Below are 12,653 nucleotides of genomic sequence, written 5' to 3'. Positions count from 1 at the left end.
GAGTTTAAACTTTTATACAAAATCGGATTCTGAATTACATAGGATTTTCAATAGAAGCTTTCTAAGTCATAATATGAGATATGTATCTTTCACAATGTAGCTCATCTTAAATTGTTACGATTGAAAAATACATATTTCAATAACATTAAAGCACTTTCAGAATCTTTGTGTTTAATTTTGAGTTTCGATACAAAATAAAGGATATTTTAACAAGTATTAGGACATTATGTATCAAAGTTAGGCAAGTAGAAAGATAGATCAATATCAATTTATTTTCCCTAAATAGAGATGTTCTTCTCTTCTCCTTTCTACAATTTTATTTAGCTTTCAGATTTTAACAATGATTGTGAATGATAAATCTGAAATTTCTTTTCAATAAAACTAAACAAAAGATGTTATGTAGCAATTCAAACATTCAATCAAATTGTCCAAGTATGAAACATTACAAAATATTGAGAATCCATAAATCAAGACATCATACCATATGCAAAATATACCATGTGTTAAGTCATGCATTAAAATACTAAGAACAAGAATGTCAAGGATCAAAATCAATTCTTTTCAAATAAACTCCCCCTATTTAAATATAATCTTGCAATGATTTCATCCTTAAAGTGTGTTTTCAAGTGATTAAAAATTTGACTTAATTCTACTTTCATTTACTTTGTTTTTTATTTATAACTTTCTTATGCTCTATACTCTATTTGCTCCCTATCCGGTGGAGTTGGGAAGGGGCACGAGGTACTACCACTAGCCTTCCTCTTGTGCCGTCCCTAATATGCCCTACACCGAATAGTTGGGTCAAATAGTGCCGGGTACTACCACTAGCCTCCCCATTGGCACCATCCCTATGATGAGCAATATAGAAAGGTTAAAATGTTTACTTCAAAAACTCCCTGTTTAAGTGTAATTAATTATGGATTTTATTCCTTCCAAAAGAATGCTCACACAAGTCTCACAAATGTGTCGAATATATTAAGTTTGTTTTGCTTTTCCTTAAGGTTGAAGTGTTTGCCTCTACTTGGATTTTACTTCTCTTGAATAATATCCATTTTCTTTTCTTTATCTCTCTCTCTTTTTGTTATTCTCAAGTAATCTACATGAAAGAGCAGAATAAAGAAATAATGAAATGTATCGTATAGAGGTATATCATGCAAACACTATTTTCATTATGCCCAAGAATTCGTAGCTTCTCACAAGTCATTCTAAATCAGAGTTTTAATCATATACTTGTGTATTTCATGGTTATGATACAGCCATAGAAATATTTTAGATTGAGCAAACCATGAAACAATTTCTAAAAGTATAAGTCAGTCAATACACATATAGACATGATATCAAAAATTAATAATTAAAGAATTTAATCATGCCATAATAGGATTTAAGTTATTGACTTTGCTCAATTAATTTGTGAGAAAGGTATCTAAAATTACCTATTCATTATATGTTCTTCAAGCCAAATTAGATTTCTTATGTGTGAACTTTTGGCTGAAGAAGATCCTCTCTCTTGTTTGCATGTGAATGTTTAGTGTATCTTACATGAAGATATCCTTCAAGTTGAAATTTCTCATTTTTCTTTCTTGAAGGAAGGTCATTAGTTTCTTTAAGATACAAAGCATTCATCCAATATATATATATTTTTTAATTAGATGACTCAATATGAGATATGACAATAGTTGCATGTTGAGTCACTTTATTCAAGAGATTGCCTAAATATAAGCAAGCACATATCACTTGAACTAAAGAGATAGATTCATTAACCAAGATAGTTCAAGGACAAGCATGTGAGGCAATAGACAGATTTATCAAGGTCAAATCAATTTAGTTTAGATTCTATTTGCTTAAGATAATTATCAATAAGATGTGTTAACTAAGTTTTAATCAACTTATCTTAAACGTTTGTTTCTATCAAAATTCAGATTATGACGTATTTGTTATCAATAAAATATGATTAATTAAAGTTAGATTGAAGTCTTGCACAAGGTCACATAATGAGCATACAATCTGGTCTACTAGCTGTATGATAAAATAATTATTCTATCATGCTTCAATACAGCTTTAAACAATAGATCTACTTTGCTCATCCTTTACAATTTCTACAAGATGGGGTCATAGATATACCTTCTTCACGCCAATCTTCTATAAGAGTTTTCTTATGGACTAACGTTGGTCAATGAAGATCCCCTTTCTTGTTTGTCTTAATTTGGAGTTTGAGAGAAGATGTTAATTCATTCATCATATTTCAAACTCACTTTGCAATATAACTCTTCATTAGTAGAACCAAAAATGATGTCATCAATGTGTGCTATGAGCAAGCAAGATATCATAGATTCTTCTTTTTGATGCATAGATTTATCACTATTACTTTCTATCAACAAGGTTACCTAAGCTTTTATATATCAAGCTTTTGATGCTTGTTTTAAATCACATATTGCTTTATCATATATGTAATGTGTAATTTTTAAATATGGTGGTTATTTAACATAGATCTACTTTTTAATGAAATAACCACATAGGAGTGAATTCTACACATTCATTTGACAGAATATAAAGCTCATGAGTCAAGCAAATGATAGTGGTGATCTTTACTTTTAATCATGCAAGAATCAAGATCTATTTCATCTTTTCTTGATTCAGTCTTTTAGTAGTTATCAATTTTTCTTCATTAAGTGCATTTCTGAAAAACTCAATTTTGTTATAATTATTAACAAGTTTTCAGATTGTTATATGTAAAAGATTAACCATATATAATTTGATCTTAGTATCTTGACAGTAAATCATTAGTCTCATAGAGAATAAGACGACTTGATATTTTTGCAACTAAAATCTTTTCATTGAATATTCTATATACATTGCTTGATGAATGATATCCAAGGATAGACATATCTCTATCAGATTTGGCATTATTTTTCATAAGAACATATCAAGCATAACATGTACGACTGAAAAATATGAAAGATATGCAATGGTTCATTTTCCATTTTTCAGAAGATCAAAAGGAGTTTTCATCAAAAATAGATCTAATAGAAATCATATGTATGACAAGCAGTGATGATAGCTTTTTAAAAATCATTTAAGTAGATGACTATCATACACAGTTGTCTTTTTCATTTCTTCAAGAATTCTATTACCCCTATTTTACTTAAGATGTCCTTGGTGCTGAAATAGTTAATTTCTGCATAAACTTTATCAGGATTTTGGTTTTCAACACTGTGCCATGATACTCTTTATCTTCACAGTTAGGAAACCTTTATCATTTGAAACACTTTTACAAGATTCAGCAAATACAGAAAATATTTTCAAGTTTATTTTCCAAGAACAAATCCAATGTAAGCTTTTGAAAACTTAGAGATGGAAACAACATCTTTAGATTTAGAAATGATTTTTGGTTGTTTCCTTAGTTAGCATGCATAGCAAAACTTTGACCTTTAAGAAGATAATTTAAGTAAGCCAATGGCAAGGTCTTTTGAGATTAAGTATATACTAGCATGAGTTGATTTTGTATGCTAAAGATGGTTTCTTTAATCTTGGTATTCATAGTGCATATATTTAAAAACATACCAAGTACACATTATCATATCTATGATCAATAAACAATAATGCCATGGATAAAAACTCTCAATCAAGCATATAGAGAATTCATAGAATTATTCTTAATAAATTAATCATTTTGCAACTTATCCAATAGTGAGTAAAGTACACTATGAAGTGATTTGATCATATTTCCAAAAGTATTTTCTATATCACAAAATTGATCACTATTAGCAATTCATATCAAATACTAAGCAAAAATAATGATGAGATGCAAGGATTACTGATTTTTGTTAATAACTTTTCATAAGTATATTTTAAGTTTCTTTTGTTCCATGGGTATCTTGGTACACCTATGTGTACATCCTCATTTTCTCATTTTGGGTACCCAAGCTTGCTTGAGTCCTTGAGAGTTAGGACATATGGTTCCTTTTGGAACCCATATCTGTTTAATAGTAATAACTTTACCATTTGATTTAATTATACTAGAACGATAGGTAAAGTTGTTATTCCCATCCTTTTCATTTTTGAAATAACTTATCTTATTTAATGGTTTGCTTGATGAATTGATAACCTTTTTCTCTAGAGATTTATTGTTAAGTAAAGGAATCAAGCCAAGTTTTGATTTATCACAAGCAACATATTGGCTTTCAAACATCATTTTTAATCGTTCTGAACTTACGGTGAATTTGTTAATAAAAGATTTTAATTGATTAATTTCTTTACTTAAGTTTTGATTTTCTTTAATTAAGCTATGATTTTTCTGAATCAATTCTTCTGAAAATGACCTTAAACTTTTATTTTCAGAATTTAGTTTGTCTTGTATTTCAGTAATAGAATTTCTTTCTTTTGAAATTTCCAAATTTAGCTTTTTAAGATTTTTATTTTTCCTAGCTAATTTTCTACATTCACTATACAAATCATGAAAAGCATTTAAAAGTTCATCATAAGAATATTTTTCATGAAAGTCATTTGGTGTAAGATTAGATTCAGATTCTACTTTATCTTCTTGTACCATAAGACATAAGTTAGTTACCTCTTGTAGTTCATTGTTGCTCCTAACTTTCAATTCCTTGTCTGACTTTCTCTTGGTCAAGGCTTTCTTGCGCTTTACCTCTTTCTTCCTTTCTTCTTGCTTCCTCTTCTTCTTTGTCTTTAGGAAGCTGATTTGCCTCGGAGTCGACTCGGACCTTATTGGAGTCGACTCGACTAACTTGGGAGTCGACTCTGAGCTTCTTGGAGTCGACTCGACTGAGGGAGATTCATCACCCTTTTCTGCAGTCTCATTGTTAGTATATAATTGAAGCATATGAGAGCTAATCTGAGATTTATCATAAATATTTTCTAAAGTATCCCAGATCTCCTTAGCAGATAAGCATGCAGAAATTTCATTAAACTTTGTTTCTTGAATAGCACAATATAATATGTTCATAGCATTAGCATTTAATTGTGCTAAGTCCTTCTCATTAATATGAGAGAGTGTGTGAAGGTCATTTATTATGATTTTCCATAGATAATAGTTTTGTGATTGAATGAAAATGCGCATGCGTATTTTCCAATGTGGGTAGTTTATACCATTAAACAGTGGAGGTGTATCAATTGATTGTCCTTCTCCTAGAAAACTATCTATTTGAGTTGTCATGATCTTTGGCTCTAGTCGGTTAAGACTACAAATAATATTTGAGCACCTGCTCTGATACCACTTGTTGCCCAGTAGATACAACCCAAGAGGGGGGGGTGAATTGGGTCTTTTAAAACTTTTAAACTACTTCTAAGACTTTTTGATTAACTATGCTAAGTTATATAGATGCACAGTGGAATTTAAACTTAGCAACAGTATGATTTATTAAATGGGACTTGATTAAGTAAATTGAGTATGCTTGCAACTAAGGGATGCGTAGATACGAGTTAAGCAAGCAATATATCTAAGTAAGCAAGTTAGACAATGACAAAAAGCATCACAAACACAATAAACATATAGTGGTTCGGTGCACCCCAGCACCTACATCCACTCCCCAAGACCTCTTGGGAATTCCACTATAATCCTACAGATTACAGCCGGTTGTTTTACAAGCTCACAACCCAACTTGTTGTTTTGCGAGATAACAACGAACTCGGTCGGTTTTCCCAGGCTCACCGACTAGAACCACCCCCGATTGTTTTCCCGGGATCACAATCGAACCCTTACACGTTGGTTTTACCCTCGGCTCACCAACAAACCTAAACCCCGTTGGTTTTCCCTTTGGCTCACCAACAAACCTTACACCGTTGGTTTTCCCTTTGGCTCACCAACAAACCTTTAACCCCTTGATTCAATCCCTTGATTGAATCAAGTTACAAGATATTAAAACAAAGAATAAAAACAAATCAAAGCTTCTTAAGCAAGCAAATATAACAATATAAACAAATAGAGTAAAGAGAAGCCCTCAAACGAGTTTTGAAGATGGAGGAGCTCGGCTTCTTCTTTACTTGACCCTCTTCTGATTTGGCACGAGGTAGAGGATCACTGAGGCAGCACACGGATGGAGAGGAAGCTTTGGGATTCTCTTGGATGCTCTTCTTCTCTCTATTTCGCTTTGGATGGCCCTTTTGTGCTTATGGGAGATTTTCTTTGTAATCTCTTTGAGATCTCTTTCCTAGATGATCTCTCCCACTTCCATAAGTTCTCCCCAAGCTCTCTTCTTGCTTTTTATAGCTTTAGATGGCGTGGAAACAAGAATATAGCCGTTAGAGACAAAAATAGAGCCGTTGGAACCAGTCTGCACCTCCTGACAATATGACCGTTGGGATCGGAGTCGACTCGCGCGATCAGGAGTCGACTCGCCTGTTGCAGGAGTCGGCTCGTGTTTTACCGGAGACGACTCGGCCACTGTTCCAAATTTGAATTAATGTGCTTGCCTCGACTGGGAGTCGACTCGTCTTAACCTGGAGTCGACTCGCCAACTTCTGGAGCTGACTTGGCAATTTCGGAGTCGGCTCATCCACTGAAGTCCGTGGATCCAATTTTGAATTTGATCCACTCGAGTCGACTCGACTGTCCTGGGAGTCGACTCGAATCTCAGAGCCCGAACTCCCGATCCTCTGTCTTTTGGCTCATCCAGTCTTGGAGTCGACTCGAATTTCCTCGGAGTCGACTCGACTCTCAGTTTCCGAAAGTTGGTCTTCTGCCTTTTGACGTGAAGCTTGTCTTGGAGTCGACTCGAGCTGTCTGGGAGTCGACTCGAATCTCAGAGGCAGTAACTTGGTTTTCTGTCTGTTGATGGTCGCGGAGTCTCGGAGTCGACTCGTGCAATGCGGGAGTCGACTCGAATCTCAGAGTCCATGAAATGCTCTCTGACTTTTTCTTTATGTACCGCTGAGAGTCGACTCTTGCTTTCTTTGGAGTCGACCTGCCAACCATCGGAGTCGACTCGCGTTCCACTGGAGTCGACTCGAATTTCAGACCCGAAAACTGCTCTCTGACTTTTCTGCCTGTGACTCCTAGGAGTCGACTCATACTTCCCCGGAGTCGACTCGGTAAACATTGGAGTTGACTCGAATTCCTCAGGAGTCGACTCGAAGACTATTCTTTCGAATTTTTCCTTTGATTTTACTCCTCCAATTTGAACCTTTTGAACTTTAAACTTGGGCCAATGAATTGTAGCTTTCTTCTAACTTTTCTTGAGAGCTTTTGGAGGCCTTCTTATGTTCTTCCAACTTGCTATGTTCCTTGCAAAATAAATATCTTTCTCCTTGCAACATAAACATTAGTATCTATACTTCAAGGTTTTGTGATCATCAAAATCAATCTATGAATCAATCTTTGGGTCATCATTAATCTTATTGTAAGGTTAGTTGGTAAGCCCGTAAAACCAACATTGTAGGTTGTTGGTGAGCCCGCAAAACCAACGTAGATTATTGGTAATCCCAAAAAATCAAATTGTAAAGATTTTTGGATTGTGAGCCCAAAAAATAATCCAACTGTAATCCACGGGATTATAGTGAATTTCCAAGGAGACGCTTGGAGAGTGAACGTAGGTTCTTAGGAGAGCACCGAACCACTATATTTCTTGTATGTTTATATTGTGTGCCTTTCTAATTTCACTACATGCATTTAATTAATATTAGCTAAACTACCCATTCATCTAGCAATTTGATTAAGGGATTAAATATTTAGAAAATCCAATTCACCCCCCCCCCCCTCCCCACCACCACCTCTTGGCTTGTCACCTAGGGCAATTGATGCAGGAGCATCCTCCTTGGGCGTGGAGTATTGGGTCTAGTCCCTTGGGCATGGAGATTGAGTTTCCTTCTTGGGTGTACACCAAGTTACATACAGTGGCTTAGAGATCTACTGGTAGATTTACCTCTAGTGACTTCACCATTACCTTCTATATCTGTTCATTGTGACTACAGATCTGTTAAAGACAAATGCAATCAAGAAAATGCAAATGTGAAAATGAATAGGCACTTGAAAGTGCCTCATAAATTATTGAGATCCAAATTAAAGAATAACTTAATTGTACTAAATTTTGTAAGATCCAAAAGAAATCTAGCTGATCAGCTTACGAAAGAATTGTCTAGAATAGTGGTTTTAGAGTTGTCGAGGAAGATGGGGCTAAGCCCATAAGTAAAGTCACCACGGTGGTAATCCAACCTGAAAAGGTTCAATGGGTAGAAACAAGCCAGATATATGACTAATGAGGAGCACTATTTGTTTTTCCCATCTCTAGGACAACAGTGCTCATAAAAAGCAAGGGTTAGGTTGATTTTTTACTCCTAATGAATCCAAGACCCATGAGGCAGGATACCTACTTGCTTGTACCCTTTTAAGGATTAACCTATATATGTGTAGTTGTGAGGCTGCGACTATGAAAAGTGAGCTATTCCCTAATAACACATATGAAGAGATACATACGCATGGTCATAAGGCGTAAACCTGCTTCGAGCATTGTTCACGCTATATTATGTGTGCTGTTGATGAAATCTGAGCAATGGACTAAAGTTTAAGGTATAGTCCACCTTAGCTCTACAGAGATAATCAATTGTCACTAAGTGAAGGTTCAAACGGAAAGGTACCTACACCTATTACATAATATAAGATACTCAGCACTTTATTTTGATTTTTAAATTATTTAAATATTTAATTTATGTGGGAGATTGTTGAATTAAATTAAATATTTTAAACCTTTCCTCCATATTCAAAATTGGAATTCAAATTCCACGTCAACGGGATTTCTGCTTTGACTTGGTCAACGACTAAGTGTCAAGCATCCGCGCGCAAGTAAGAGAGCAAATATGGAAAGATCTCCAAAGAAAACAGACCAAGACAAGTGTCATGCATCCACGCACAAGAGCAAGCATGAAATGGCCCCCAAAGAAAGATGGAAGCATGGGCGGCCAAGATGCAACAGGCCATAGGATCAAAGGAGCACAAGAAAATATGTCATCAATCCGCGGGAGAAGAGTATGCTTCTTTTGACGCGCCTGAGCCTATATAAAGGGCTCTAGGGATCATTTCAAGAGAATGAAAAATTTATCTTCTCCCTCTTGTTTTTATTCTCTTCTCCACATAATTTCAATTATTTTTCTGAGTTTCTTTTGAGCTATCTGCAAGCGTGAACATGCTCTTCTTTCTTCTCTGGAGGCGCACTGATGGAGAAGACGTAGTTCTATATTGGGTCATCATATCTCTAGGAATCTGTGCCAGCGGACCCGTGCACGGGGGGCATAGATATTTCTGGGACAGCATGTCAGCGTGCTTCGATCTATGGGCCATCTTCTTTTATTTTTTCATTTTATTATTCTATTTTCAAGTAAATAATTTGCTAGTTTATTCTTTTTATTTACTATTTATGAATATTAGAAACATTCAATTATTGATTTATAAATTATATTTGTGCATCTAGGCTAACAGCATATATGATATATGATATATGTCATATATGTGTGGACATATGCATACATATCAGGAACGAAGAAAATACGGATATAGTTGAATGGTAAAATTTCTTCTTGCTAAGGAACAAGAGAGAGTCTCTCTCCCGCCAAATCTGCGAACACACAGCAGCAATCGTCGCCTACCCTCTTGTCCATCTTGACTTTGACTAGATATAAGCGTAAGTTTCACAAACTATTAAATGTGAGTGTAATAAATGTAAACCTCAGAAGCATTTTTGTAATTTGCTTTTAATTGTATATAGTACTTATAAACTTTTAAAGAAAATAAATAACCATGTTAATATGCTGTAATTAATTTATCATCTACTTAATGATATCTCTAATTTTATGATCATAACATTTAATTATATGTATTTATATTCATAATTCCAATATCTGATTTGTATCTTTATCTATTTAAAATAAATATAGATATAATTTTTTATCAACAAATATTTATATTTATATTTATATTTATCAAACAAAAGAATATATATGAATATAGATATACTAGTGTACAACCGGCTGCTCTACATTAGGAACGGAGGAATAATTAATGAAGCCAATCAGGGACTTGACTGTGATCCACCTTGGATTTGACCCGGTCCACATACGCATTCGTCAGATGGAGCTGCGCATCCATCTCAAACCAACCGCCTTCCACTGTCCTCAATTACCCTCGCATTCCCCTTGTCTTTTTCCTTCCTTTTCCTTTCATTGTTCTCTTTCCAATCCTGTTGTTGGCGGTCGACACTGTCTCCGATGACACAGAGGAGAAGGAAGAAGAAGAAGAAAAAGTAACGGCCGTCGCCTATTACCTAAAAAGTGTGACGACCTATGCAAACATATGTTTAGTCCCACATTGGATATTCGTCGACGGGCCGATCGTGGTGCTTATGATTAGATTTAAATAGATTTGAACTCTTAGTTTGACAAAAACGTTAGGGCTTGAGTGAAAAGAGTATGTGAGGACCCGTGCGGGCATGTGTTTAGTCCTATATTGGTTATTCGCTGAGAAGATCTTAGATACTTATATAGGACTAAGAAACCCAAAAAATATCTTCCGACTAGCCATTTTGGGTGAGGTCCTAGGCTATTACAAATAATATTATAGCAAACTCAACCCATAGCCTGTATAAACTAGGGGACACTGCAGCACGAGCGAACTCGGCCCATAGCATATGTGAACTAAGTGACACTGCAACATAAGTTCATAGAGGCTGACTACGGGCCGATCGTGATGTTTATGATTAGATTTGAATGGATTTGAACTCTTAGCCTGACAAAAACGTCGGGGCATGAACGGGAGTGTGTGAGGATCCGATCGAGTGGGTGTTTAGTCCTATATCCTTTTCAGATTTTGTTTTTTTCTTTTTCTCGGTACAATTTGTTTTGATCCCTATACTTAATATCTTTTTTCTGTTGCAATATTGACTTAATATGAACGGAAGCCATCACTAGCATGAAAAGTATGGATATCTGAATATAAAAATGCCCCATGGCAAAGCAGGAGCCTCCGAGAGGATCTGGATTCGATCCTCGACGGCGGCAACCCCACTTTGTTTACAAGGGGGAAAAAACACCCAGGCGGTGGTACACTGGGAAGGTATAGATAGGCTCAAACTAAATGGTTTGATGCCCCAAAGAGTCTCCTGGCCAAATTCTACGCTGGGAAAAGATTCGGCAATAGACCTCCACAGGAAAATGACTTTTTCACTCGTAGGTCCGGGTCGACCGAGGGACTGGCCGGGCTTGCATGGCTGGTCCTGACCTTCGCAACCTGCATGCCACCGGTGGGACCTCAGCTCAAGATGAAACATGTCACGGTTAAAATGACGAGATAGCTCCCCCTCAATCTCCAATCTCTCTCTCTCTCTCTCTCTCTGGCTCATCCTCAAACCATGTCCCCCTCTTTCTCATTTGTCCTCTGCAAACTCTGCCCCTCCCCCCCCCCCCCCCCCCCCCTCTCTCTCTCTCTATAGCTCCATCCTCTATAAACCTTGTCCCCCTTTCAATCTTTGTTGTCGTTCGGGTAGATGGAAGGCTCCTCCCCGAATAAAACTAGCCTACGATGTCGATAGCCTTGTAGCATAACCAAAGCTACCTCTCTCCGAATACCAGCAGCAAAGCATCCTCCAGGTTGGGTTCCTCCATCATTGGCTCATCTCATCTCTCTGTAGTTATACAGAGGGAATGGAACAAAGCAGGCTCCCACGTAGAGCCCCGCATAACTACAGTTGACAGCAGCCTTGGCCCTAACAACATTTGAGGACCGATACGGAGATTGACGCAAGAAATTTTGTATTCCGATCACCCAACAATTCTTATCCTCTTACCGGGGGAGGAAAAAAAACGGAGGAAATAGCAGATGTTTCTCTGCAATCATTTCAACCAAGGCATTCTAGAAATACTAAAATATTCTGGAAATACTAAAATTCTAAAGACTCGTATTACAAAGAATAAATGATATGATTATGTCAATTAACCTGAGTTGCTCATTTACATGTACAGCAATGATCTTTTTGTCCCAGCATATTGCCATGGACTCTATGGTAGAACAACTATGATTTTGCATGCCCTAAGAATATCCATGTCTCATTGAGCTTAAGATGCAAGCAAACTGGATCTACAACGAGCATAAGAATAAACCTCATTTATACTGGAATAATTAATTTGTATAGAAGAAAGTTAGTTCCATCCCTGAGCATGCATGTATAATGAATCTATACTAAGCAATATTTCTTTCTTCTAATGGAAGAAAAAGAAAAGCTCATGCATAATGCCAAGTCATTGTGACAAGAGGTAGCTTTCATACGTCTAGTCATTGTGATATGTATTCTTTAATTACCTAAAGATGTTGACATAATGATGGAGAAAAAGAATAAGGGAAAAAGTTGGGTGGTTTAGAAGTAGAGAAAAAGAATTGTACATTTCTACTAAGGAATCAGTCAATATTTGACATGGACCCCTATAAATTTCTTGAACAATTTATATTAATCCAATAATTCTACTTACCACTTAAGAATAAACACTTCTGAAGGGATCGATAGTTATAGAAAATAAATCAGTTGATATAAGTAATTTTAGATCGTCCGAGTTTGTTAAAATATATAAAAAAATCAATCCCAGAGCAAGTAAATTGCTCCAGTAAATTATATATTAAAAAACCATAAACCACATAATATTGCTTGCTCAAGTTTCTT

This window comes from Phoenix dactylifera, chromosome 1 (genome assembly GCF_051530095.1).
Source record: "Phoenix dactylifera cultivar Ajwa chromosome 1, Ajwa_hap1_PhDact_Kaust_v1.1, whole genome shotgun sequence".
Classification (NCBI taxonomy): Eukaryota; Viridiplantae; Streptophyta; class Magnoliopsida; order Arecales; family Arecaceae; genus Phoenix; species Phoenix dactylifera.
The sequence above is the reverse complement of the archived record's forward strand: the minus strand, read 5'-3'. Positions refer to the sequence as shown.